Here is a 12,869-nt window from a genome sequence, read left to right on the forward strand (position 1 = left end):
CTTCACCAATCACAAGCTATTATTAATAATGACTCAAACATTATCACTGTTACTGACATTAAGGCCCTGTCCACACAGCAACGGATTCAGGTGAATCTGATAAAATTGTTTATTGTTTCGGCCTGGCGTCCACACGGCACCGGCGTTTTGGGTGCCCCAAAACGAAATCTTTTGAGAACGGGTTCCAGAGTGGAAAGATCTGGCAACGGCACCGTTGCGAAATCGTCTGGATGAGTAGAACGGATTTGTTTACGATGACGTCACAACCACATGACTGAGTGCTTCACGCCGGGCATAGACATATAAACATAGACGCCGCCTTCCACGTAGAATCATACGTCATCCTCGCCGCCATATTGGATGGGGCAAAGCGGAGAATAAAGATGCCTCATTCATGTGCTGCGCTTAACTGTACCAACAGGTTTACCGTCCAAACGAGATCACATGGGATTACCTTTCACAGGTGAGACTGGAAAAATACTTTTCATTGTATTTGGTCATTATAACGTAATTTTACGAACAGATTTTTCTGACTTTGTGGCTAATATGAAGTCTCGCGCATAACAGCCGCTCGGTGAAACCTGTCTCCAAACAATTTATAATTTATAAATAAATTTATAATTTATTTCATAGCCCACCCAACCAATTTCACCACCAGCTGTCAGATGGTGATGGCGCACTCAAAAATAAAAGAGATTGGAAGCATGTCAGACTGTGAAGCAATCACATGGAGCAATCCCATTGTAAAATGGTTTAATTGAGTTTTTTTTTTCCATATAGCACTGTATTATTGCAAAAATTGTTTTTGGAGACAGGCTATAAAATATCTGCACGGCATTTAATGAAAGTGATGCGGAGACGGCACGGCACGGCTTCAGCAGCGTAAGCACAGCACATTATTCTACACGATCCCCGCTGAGCTCCAAAACATGCCTTGATGTGTAGATATCGTTAGTAGCCTACGATAGTAGCAGTGGAATAAAAAAAGTTTAGGTCACACCTCCCACGGAATATTGACGGGTATTTCGCACACCGTTTATAATCATCACATTAAAAGTTATATGTGCTGTTTTGATGCCTGTTTGTTTCCCAAATATATACATGTGTGTCTTAATGGGTGAATAAAAGGTATCGAGTTAAATATTATTGTAGAAAGGGGCTTTATGAAGTTCAGTCCATTTACTTGCATTGGTTTACGGGGAAGATTTGCCACATCCAATATGGCGGACACTCTGACGTATCCCAGCAACGGGCCACCAGGCTCAATGCGGCGTCCATGTTTATATGTCTATGACGCCGGGTAGAAGAAGGGGTTTATGCGCATGCGTCCTTACTTCTTCTATTGTTCTGGTGTCTCCGATGGGACCGTCTTACAGCGCACGTAGAGGTGTGGCATGTGTATTGCATCGTTTTCAGCAAGCATTGCGTTGCCATATGTACCTGATATTTTACTAATCCGTTGCCCATGTGGACGCGATATTTTTTTTTAAAAACCTCGTTGCCGTTGTCGTGTGGATGTACCCCAAGTTTACTTGAGGTGCAAATGATTCAGCAAAAAGTCAATAATTTAAAGGTTTAAGTGAAGAGTCAAGTTTTGTAGAATTTATCTCTGCTTGACTGGATTTTTAAATGATCACATATTTAATTGTAAAGACACCTATTTCTTTAAAGTAAAAGTGATTCTGAGGAGAAATGATCACTTCATGACTAATATATTTGTTCTGCATGTTTTACTTTTACAGAAAAGTTTAATTGATTACACTGTATACAACTATTAACTGCTGCTTTAGTGAGTTATTGTGACTCTCAGAGAGATGATCTTACACCAGTGTCTCCACTTTACAGTGAGGATTCAGTGAGAAAATGTTTAGTTTTGGGAGCTGTTTACGATGGAATCAAGAAGATTTGGTACCAAAAGAACATTTGGGATATGAGAATAACAGTTCAAGTCTTGCTGTTGTTAAGACGCATTGTACGCGATCCCAAGAAAGCATTTTTCAAAGCAAGATGGCTGAGTTTTTCTGTGATTTTTATCTGCATGTGTTTGGGGTTGAGAATTCAGTGTAATTCTGGAATTGTTATTAGAAGGAGAAAGCTGAACATTCGCAAACAGTAAGTAAATCGTATGAGAACCCTTGTGTATTGCTTTTGGAAGAGAATTTTAGCTTGTATGAAGTTAAAACTTAGTGATTTATTTTATGAGTATAATTAAAAACATCGTTAGATAATGTGTGTTTTGTTGTTCTGCTTGAAATCTTTAATTCTCGAGTTCCATATTCTCCAGTTTGGGTCTATATTATTAGCATAACAGTCAAAGTGTAAAATTCATTCAAAAATTTAAGAAAAAATGTATGCATTTTTTAAAATATTGAGCAAAACTTTTGTTGGTGAGCGGCTTTCATGTTACTCGTTACATCGGAATTTAGCTCAAATTTCCAAATCCTAAAATCACTTTAAAAAAAAAACCCAAAACCCTTGGTTGTATTCCTATGACTTCTGGTGTGGGAGTAGTTTTCCCTTCTAGTAACTGGTGTAAGCCGTACCGATTTTATTGCCCTCTTTGTTGTTACATATTTTAACAATATATACACGGGACACAGCTTGTACCCCTGGATCCTGCAACTGATAATGGGTTTAATCCTGCTGATCCACTGAGCTGCTTCTGTAACGTAGATCTGGCAACCCTGTTCAGAGCAGTGAGACGGAGACGCCCTGAGAGAATATTTACCATTTTATCCATTTATTAATCTATTAGACAGTGGCGGAACAACTGCACACAAGGCCCCGGGGCAAAACACCAAATCAGGGCCCCCCACGGCAAAACTGCAAACAAATTAGAAGGCTTGCGGCATATAGGCCTACTCAGGCTATATCTAACAAAAAGCAGTTTTTAAATGTGCCCTTCCACCAAAAACATTTAATACTGGCTCTTTTTGAAATACCATAGTTCACTCCGAGTTGCATATGCATGCTGCATGTGAAAATGTAATTCTACTCCCATTCCCTGTATTAGCTGAAGAAAGAAAATAGTCAGAAAAATGAGTGGATCAAAAAAAGCCATACGAAGTGATGTCACTTCGAAAATTAGTATTCATGGCCTCGCCCACCTTGGCTTGCGACCGCCGACGGGAAGAAAGCGCGAGGAGAGAAATGTAATTCACCCCGAAGTGCGGCGCGGTGCTCCACATCAGTTTCGTTTCTAACGGTGGCTCCAGCCCGACTTTGCACGCTCGTAACTCGGGCAGGGGAGGTCCCAGCCTCCCCAGACTTGGCAGCCAGCGGCCTCTGCCCTCTCCCAAACAAATGAGTGCTCCCAGGGCGGGCTCGCTCCACGCCACTGGATGCAATTTGCCCTGAGGCGCGGCGCGGTGCTCCTCATCAGTTTCGTTTCAACGGCGGCTCCAGCCCGACTTTGCATGCTTGTAACTCGGGCAGGGGAGGGCCCAGCCTCCCCAGATTTGGCAGCCAGTGGCCTCTGCCCTCTCCCGAACGAAAGAATGCTCCCAGGGCGGGCTAGCACCGCGCCACGGGACGTAATTCGCCCCGAGGCGCGGTGCTCTGCATCAGTTCCGTTTCAACGGCGGCTCCAGCCCGACTTTGCATGCTCATAACTCGGGCAGGGGAGGTCCCAGCCTCCCCACACTTGGCAGCCAGCGGCCTCTGCCCTCTCCTGAATGAAAGAGTGCTCCCTGGGGGGGCTAGCTCCACGTCTCGGGACGTAATTCACCTAACCCTAGGTCCCAGCCTCCCCAGACTTGGCAACCAGCAACCCCTGCCCTCTCCTGAATGAACCAGCGCTGCCAGGGCCAGTCAGCTCCCAGCCAGGGGATGTTATTCCCCCCACACACCCCGAGGCAAGCTCCGCTCCATGCCTCGTGCCTTGATGAGAGCCGCTGCCATAGGGAGTATTCAATTTAATAAATACATAAATGAATGAATGAATGAATGAATGAATGAAATGACTCCCTCCCAGTCGCGCGCGCACACATACAAGTGTTCTGGTTGGGGAGAGAGCTCCCTTCCTCTGCTCTCCCTCTCCTCTTATAGGCTTACTGGGGAAGACACACAAACACACGTTAATTCCCGTCAGGTGCAGTGATTCTGCCACTTACCTTCCCTGACTCCGCCCTCCATTCACAGACCGATGCTCGGCCACGCCCCCACTGCCACATCTACACTGTTATTGGTCAAAACATTGATGTCGAGACCATAATAGCCAACCGAAACAGTTTTTACAAAGACACCCACATCCGCTTGTTCTGACCCACTGGAGGTAGCGTCACAGTGCTGTTAGCCAATCAGAGGTAACACGTTTACTAGGGTGCATCAGTTGCCCTCGCTTTCATAAAATCTGATGCATTTTTGTTTGGGTGTTCCTTTTCACCAATAAAGACATCCTGTAAAATTTTTTGACCATATTCAAAAGTCTAATGGTGGCACCAAGAGGTTCATTTTTTGCCAAAAAACGCTTATTTTATGTTTTCGCGTAAGGTTTGAATCACAATGTTGAACTCCATTTCTTGATTTCTTGTGAGCCAGAGATCATGTTAAGAACCTTTGCAAGGGATTGAGAATCATTAATGTGATTCATAATACATTTGCATTGTTTAAAAGTAGTTGAACAATGATTCAATGAACAGCTAAAACTCAAACTGTGCTTGATAATATATTTAGAATACGTACTAAAAATGTGTATCTAAGATATTTGGTATACTCTATAGGCTGGGCTCATGCTAGCCGCTCGTACATCCGCAAATTGCGAAGTTTTATTCCAATTTGCGAAAAGAAAATCATCTGTATTCGCATTTTATGCGAAAGTCATTTAAAGTTTAAGCAAAATCCATCAAACAATTGCGATTTCTCAAGATAAACAGTACCTTTCAGAGCCTGAATTTGGGCACGGGATTGCGGGTATCGCGCATATTTTTTTAAATTCCCGCACCTTTAACAATTCTAATGCGGGAGATTCCCGCACACATTGCCTGACAACGTCAATCTAATAATGGATCAGTGTGAATGCGTGACTACCTTCTGTTCTCAAGGTTACTTGAATTTAACCCTCCTTTTACTGACTGACCCCCCTCTCCCCCCGTAGCCTACTCAGAAAAAAAAACAGCAGCAGACACACACACAGATACAGCGCACGCACTCTTCCTCTCTCGGACTTTCGCTGTAAAACACATGGACAGCTGGCTAAAACGTACAAGTGCAGTGGCAGAAGTTTCCCCTGCTAAGAGGAAAACTCCTGAATCCGATGGTGGTAATAGCAGTGTGAGTGATACCGTTGAGAATACTGCTGAGAACACACAGGACGAGACCGCTAACGTTAACGTTGCGAAGGGGATTAGATCAGAGCATGGCTATAAGAAAAAAGTATTTACAAGGAAAAGCAAAGGACACTGATGCTGACAAAAGGGATGACCACTAGGAGAAAGAGTAGGGAAGACTACATGAGAGTCATTCTATAATTAGGGGTACATCTCAAGTCCATGTGCTGTATTTGTCAATTTCATTAACTAACTTCAGCCAATGATCTTTTGTACATTAGCACACATTTCTCTTTTATATAATACAAAAAGTCAACAAATTACATCATTTTACTCTGCAAAAATGCATATATAATACTGGAATTTGGTGTTTTTATGCTGTCCGATTTTCCAAATGTCAGGTTTGGTCTTCATATTTACATTTAAAAAAAAAGGTTTTTGTTTAAAATTTTTACAAATATTTATTCATGGTAATTATTATAATATGACAAAAGTGTTTAAAAGCCTAAAATGCTTTATAAATTAAATGAAGAATTTTGTGTGCGTCCAAGAAAACTTATGTCAACTGTGTTACCCACTGAACCCCCCCCCCATAAATCGGCAAATGGTTTGGTCCTAAGTCATGTGACCAACATCATGTGACCAACATCATGTGATGTCATATCCTCTTTGGTGGGAAATTTGAAGACCGTGTGGTAAGTTTTGAGTAGGGGTCGACCGATAATCGGCCTGGCCGATATATCGGGCCGATATTCTGCATTTTTAGGGTTATCGGTATCGGCCATAATTTCCACCGATATGCCGATAACATGCCTTTTTGCAGCCATTTCGTTCCTAACGCGACTGTCACTGCATGTCCTTTCCTGCACTCGCCTCTCTGAGTTCAAGAACACGGTCCCGCCCACCACAACCTCTGATTTGTTTGGCACAAGAGATATAGCCAATCGACACGCGCAGCTAAACACTCTGAACTGTTTCAAGGCGCCCGTATCAAGGTAAGGACACGCTGCTTTTGCCGCAATAAGTCACAAACACACAAGTTGCAAAAGCACAACATCATTATATGTTTACATTCTTCATCTACTACTCGTTAAAATTGTCCATTTGCATCTGTGTAGCCAGGCAAACTTAGCTTACGGAAGGAAGCACTTGAATTAGCCTACAACCAACTAGTCTCGCTGAAACAGCATAACGTGGGCTGCAGTCATTTTTAAATCCCCGTCTGGAAACGTTGTGAATGTGTCAGTAGTTCTACTCGAACAGTAGAATGACAGCCATACAGAGAGGTGGTCAAGGCAACTTTATAAAGCGCTATTTGAACATTTAAACAAGCCAGGCGTGACTAGTATTTATAATCCTCGCGCAAGTGATTCTCCTCGCTAGCACTTCTGATTCGGAAAGCGATATACTCTTAAAGGAGCAGTCGCTCCTAATAGGGAGTGATAGCCTACTTTACTGTATGTTTGATTTTACTTTTTAAAAAATGCTGCAGGCAGCTCCCTACACTTGGTTTGTTATTTAAAAACTACTTGAAGTTGGTAAGTCTTACTTAGTTCTTAGTGTAAAAGAATCCAGAGTGTATTTTCATTTATTTTCCACTGAAAATGGTGAGCTGTAATATAGTAGGGAGTGATTTTATTTTTTTATTGGTGAATATTTATTTTATTATTATCTTATTTCTCATTTTATTCTAACTGTTTGACTTTATTGTACAAATGCTGCTGGCATCTCCCTGCACAAAATTTCATGTTCAATTTTACAATTAAACATACATTTCATGGATATGAAGGTCTGTGTCAGTGTGTGCTATGTTTAATTTCATGTGAATTATAATGTTTACATTTATCGGTTGCACATATCGGTTATCGGCATCCCAATTCCATAATAATCGGTATCGGTATCGGCCCTGAAAAAAACATATCAGTCGAGCCCTAGTTTTGAGTTCACCTCTTCAATATTTTCATCAATACTGTTGTATAGTCCTAGAGAGGGTTAATTGTCTGTCAACATATTCATATAAACCTGATTTAGAAATTGTATTTACAAAGTATACAGCTAAAGATAATAAAAATATGAATTGATTAAGGTCTTGTAGTGAAAGCTCTGAGGTCTGCAGTTAGCACAACACTCTAAAAATGGCCGAAATGTCAACTGTGTTACCGTCAACTGTGTTACCCATCAGCTATGACACAGTTGAGGAGGAGTATGTTTTTGTCACTTAATCTTCATATTGACAGACAAGAATGATTTGTGTTTTAGGGAGATGGGTTTGTCTGCTGCTGAGAAGCAGCGCAGGTACAGGGCACGGCGTGATGCTGATCCCGAGAGAAGGGCTGCATATTTGCAGAAACACAGGGAGAACTGGCATGAGGACAAAAAAATAGGGAAGGTGGAAATTGATAAGGACATATGGTCTGAGATTTCAGAGTTGTGAACAAACCAATATAAAAGGAAACATGAAATAAATAAGATACACAAATATAAAACTGAATGAGTTACTTAAAAGAAAAAAGATGAAAATCAGTTGTATGAGTTGGAAAACGTGTCAAAAAATACATCTGTACTACAGACACCACGGTTTAATATGTTCAATTTGTTAAATAAGCTACGTTTCTCTGAAATTGTGTCTAAATGTTGTTTTAACAGTTCACCTGAATTCATCAGCTTATTTGTAGTTAAATTTAAAACAATAAAAAGCTCTTTTTATCCTAAAAAGTGTCCTCTTGTTCTTCTGCCCTGTCAACTGTTACTCCCGTCAATTGTGTTACATTGCCTGTCAACTGTGTTGCAAGTGTTTTTTGTGCTATAAATCTCTTATGTGTTTGATGAACTGTAAAATAAAAGATTGGGGATTATCTCTGGATAGGGAAGTCTTGTATAAGGAGGGAGAACAACTCTAAATTTGACGTAACAAGGATTTATGTTGAAAAAAGTGTCATTCTGCATCACAGTGAACCATAAAATCCTATTTATGAAGCTCAAAATTCATATTTTCCATAACAGTTGTACAGATTAATTAAAAACATCTTGTTAATGGACTTAAGCACTTTCAAACAAATGTGTTTTCAAATGTGTAGTATTTTTATACATGTTTAAGATGACATAACATTTGTCCGTAACACGGTTGACAAAATAAACAATCAAATGTTCATTTTCATTAAAATATTTTAAAAGTAATTTAAGATTAAGCTTGGCAATTAATTTGTTTAGGAACTTGAGGGTATATACCATGGAAACATATAGGTTATTTATTGAAAAAGAATACTGATATTTTGAGATTTTGCTTTACATGAAATGTACCCCTAATTATAGAATGACTCATATGTACAAGAATCCTGCACTCAGCAAAGATGAATTGTTCAGTGTTGAGAACAATTAGATTTTTTTTTTTAATTAAAGATGGCATATGACACAGGAGACAGGGCTATATGGTATAAGAGAATCCTGAAAAGTCAACAAAGACTGTTGTCATGTTAACGTTCTATATGTGGACTGAAACAAAGTTTGTAAATTCATTCAGTGTTAAGAACAGTTTGATAGTGTTTTCTTATTTTAATTGTAGACATTAAACAGAGGACAGGGATGATCAGATCAGACATGAGAATAGAAAAATGATAAAAAAGATGATATAAAAATGTTATAAAAGGAAAAAGCAAAGGTCACTGATTAAAGAGATGGCCACTAAAAGAAGAGACAAATAACACACAGTTAAGAGAATCCTGAAAAGTCAGCAGACTGGTTTAAGTTAGATTTTAAGTTAGACTTGCTGTGTCAATAAATTCATTGAGTGCTATTAAGAACAGACTGATTTTTTTCTTTTTTTTATAATTAAACAAAGCAGTGACACTTAAAGAATAGTGCATGAAGATGAGGAAGAAGCAGCTGTGTAAAGCAACACTAAGGAGTAGGGCTCGACCGATATGTTTTTTTCAGGGCCGATACCGATTATTATGGAATTGGGATGCCGATAACCGATATGTGCAACCGATAAATGTAAACATTATAATTCACATGAAATTAAACATAGCACACACTGACACAGACCTTCATATCCATGAAATGTATGTTTAATTGTAAAATTGAACATGAAATTTTGTGCAGGGAGATGCCAGCAGCATTTGTACAATAAAGTCAAACAGTTAGAATAAAATGAGAAATAAGATAATAAAATAAATATTCACCAATAAAAAAATAAAATCACTCCCTACTATATTACAGCTCACCATTTTCAGTGGAAAATAAATGAAAATACACTCTGGATTCTTTTACACTAAGAACTAAGTAAGACTTACCAACTTCAAGTAGTTTTTAAATAACAAACCAAGTGTAGGGAGCTGCCTGCAGCATTTTTTAAAAAGTAAAATCAAACATTCAGTAAAGTAGGCTATCACTCCCTATTAGGAGCGGCTGCTCCTTTAAGAGTATATCGCTTTCCGAATCAGAAGCGCTAGCGAGGAGAATCACTTGCGCGAGGATTATAAATACTAGTCACGCCTGGCTTGTTTAAATGTTCAAATAGCGCTTTATAAAGTTGCCTTGACCACCTCTCTGTATGGCTGTCATTCTACTGTTCGAGTAGAACTACTGACACATTCACAACGTTTCCAGACGGGGATTTAAAAATGACTGCAGCCCACGTTATGCTGTTTCAGCGAGACTAGTTGGTTGTAGGCTAATTCAAGTGCTTCCTTCCGTAAGCTAAGTTTGCCTGGCTACACAGATGCAAATGGACAATTTTAACGAGTAGTAGATGAAGAATGTAAACATATAATGATGTTGTGCTTTTGCAACTTGTGTGTTTGTGACTTATTGCGGCAAAAGCAGCGTGTCCTTACCTTGATACGGGCGCCTTGAAACAGTTCAGAGTGTTTAGCTGCGCGTGTCGATTGGCTATATCTCTTGTGCCAAACAAATCAGATGTTGTGGTGGGCGGGACCGTGTTCTTGAACTCAGAGAGGCGAGTGCAGGAAAGGACATGCAGTGACAGTCGCGTTAGGAATGAAATGGCTGCAAAAAGGCATGTTATCGGCATATCGGTGGAAATTATGGCCGATACCGATAACCCTAAAAATGCAGAATATCGGCCCGATATATCGGCCAGGCCGATTATCGGTCGACCCCTACTAAGGAGGTTGTAAAATTAGCTTAACTAAAAGGCACACAACCTTCCAAACTTTTCCTAGAGTCTTACTTGCACTGCTAGAAAAAGGCTATTGGTGTTTGATGGCATAACAGTCAGTCAGCAATGTCATGCTCTAAAGGATCTCTTTCATTTTGTGGTGGTTTTCTACCCTCCACCCGAAACCGAACAGTCCATATCTTAGACGGCTGGTGGGAATAACACTTGCATTTATCCACCCGGCCTTTGTCTGACAATGCTATCCAAATTTGGAGATATCAAAATGAAAAGTCTACTAAAAAGGATACCTCAAATGGTGACAAAAGGTTACATACTGTAGAGATCTTCAATCTGAGTAGTGGCAGAAGGTAAGACCTAAGCTATTTAAGCCCACAAGTAGTGTTCCCCACAAACTGTATAAATCCCCCCCAAACTGTGTAAATCCCCCCCATTTGAGTCACTGAGGGGGGAATTCCCCCCCATTCTGAAAAATGAAATTCAGGCCCTGCCTTTCGTGTCCATCTTCGATGTTTTGATTTATAACCAACGCCCCCGAGTTTCGAAGCTTCTTATTGGTTGACCGCAAATTACGTCTTCCAATAGCATCGGACCTTACATATAAAATGATCAATTTCCGAGTTGCGCTGATGTCGGCAATTCTCGCTCATTAGTGAACAAGATTATAGCGAGGTTTGTTTAAAATAAATTATCCGACTTTACGTATGACAAAAACTTATCTAAAAAGTGAGATAACATATTAGAATATTCTGTTAGCTTTCTCAGTTAGGGATCAAAACACGATATAACCATTCTAAAGACATATTTTCTACATAATATCAACCCTGACAGAACTTTGGAAGAACTCACAGATGAACCAGGATATATCGACCAAGTGTACCTTGTTTTCAGAGCGTTTTGACGCACATGGTTCAAAGTTTTGACTGCAAGTGTTTCACTTGAGAAATTAAATGTTAGATATAATTATAATGAAAAATATGGACTCCGTAAACCAGATTAAGCGGGTTAAATTAAACATACAATTTCATAAAAATTCATTTTTCAATATTATGTCAGTGCAAGAAACATTTAGAAGTATAACATATCTTGCTAAAAAAATTTACTTTGCTAAAAAGAAAATTGTTCTTTTAGCATTTCTTGCTAAGCGGAATTGCAAATTGCTAAAGAAAAATTTGAGTCTTTAGCACTTTCGCTAAAACAATTTGGGTCCTAGAGTGAGCACAGATAGGGTGCCATAATGTTTCATGAAAAGTGATCGAAATTTTGTCATAAAAGTCATAAAATAGCTTTTTCCATAACTTTGAGCTCCTGGTGCCAGGGGCGCAGATACGTTTTTTGAACTGGGGGGGGACAAAGCTGCCAGCAAACCAATCCCAACCCCCACCCCCAACATGTGTTGTGCTAGGAATATACTCTGATGCCCTCAGGGTGGCGACATTACTCAGCTAAGACATTATGGCAGGGAATGCCAGATTAAACATTAAAACTGCCTTCTGAGCACTGTATCTACAGGCTACCACCGAAAGAAGGAGGCTACCAGAAAGGCATCTCTACTCCGTACGATTTTACTTTCACTACAACATTACTTTGAACAGACTATCAAAAAATTGCAAGGTGATATGATAAAGTAAGGCATAGTTTACTTACAGTCGTTGTTTTTTGAAAAAAAATGATGCAATCGTTTTCTGCCTTTTCGGTTTGGCACCCTTCATCATGCCGTGTTGGGGTCCTGAACTAGGAGCTGTCCCCGATATGCCTGTCAAACTTGTTGTAGGTAACCATAGCAACCAAGCTCGAGCTCGCAACCTGTGCAGTCTGCGCAGCTCAACCAACCGAATATCAGTCTTTGTTTTGTTTTATGCGAGTTGTTGCAACTATGTATATACTGCTGTGCACCTCAATAAACCGAATGGTAATTAGTCTTTTGATTTTTCAGTGAGGTTTGCCTTATGCAAAGACAGACAGCATAGACGTTTTTCCTCCCTATAAGTGGGGGGGACCGAACGAGGTGAATTTAAATCTGGGTGGGACAAATCCCACCCTCTATCTGCGCCTGTGCCTGGTGCCACCATTAAACTTTTGAATTTTGTCAAAATATTTCACCCAGTGTGTTTTCTGACCAAAAGGAACAAAAACAAAAATGCATCATGATCGGAGGAACTTTTCATTTTTAGGGGGCAACTGATTCACCCCAACGTTTACTGATTGCTGTTAGCCAATCAGAGGTAACACATTTACATGTCATGAATATTAATGAGTAAGAGCTGAAATCCTGTCGTTCTCCTGCCACCCACTCCCCCACCACACTAGAACAGCCTGAAACAGGAGAACCACAGCATTTTTTTTTTCACCAAAACCAGCTCACAGGGCATTCATTCAGACTAGAGACCACCGCACAATTAATGAAAAAACGATGCAAGGGGACCTTTAAGAACGTAGCCTTTGGACCTTGCCATGGCAAAATT

General features: G+C 40.1%; 1 protein-coding gene across 9 annotated transcripts in view; it reads right to left on the bottom strand.

Moving 5' to 3' along the window:
• LOC132870621 (NACHT, LRR and PYD domains-containing protein 3-like) overlaps positions 1 to 12,869 on the bottom strand; it is a 627,732-nt gene that overhangs the window by 364,146 nt on the left and 250,717 nt on the right. The gene's annotated exons all lie outside the window — the stretch shown is intronic.

This window comes from Neoarius graeffei, chromosome 22 (genome assembly GCF_027579695.1).
Source record: "Neoarius graeffei isolate fNeoGra1 chromosome 22, fNeoGra1.pri, whole genome shotgun sequence".
Lineage (NCBI taxonomy): Eukaryota > Metazoa > Chordata > Actinopteri > Siluriformes > Ariidae > Neoarius > Neoarius graeffei.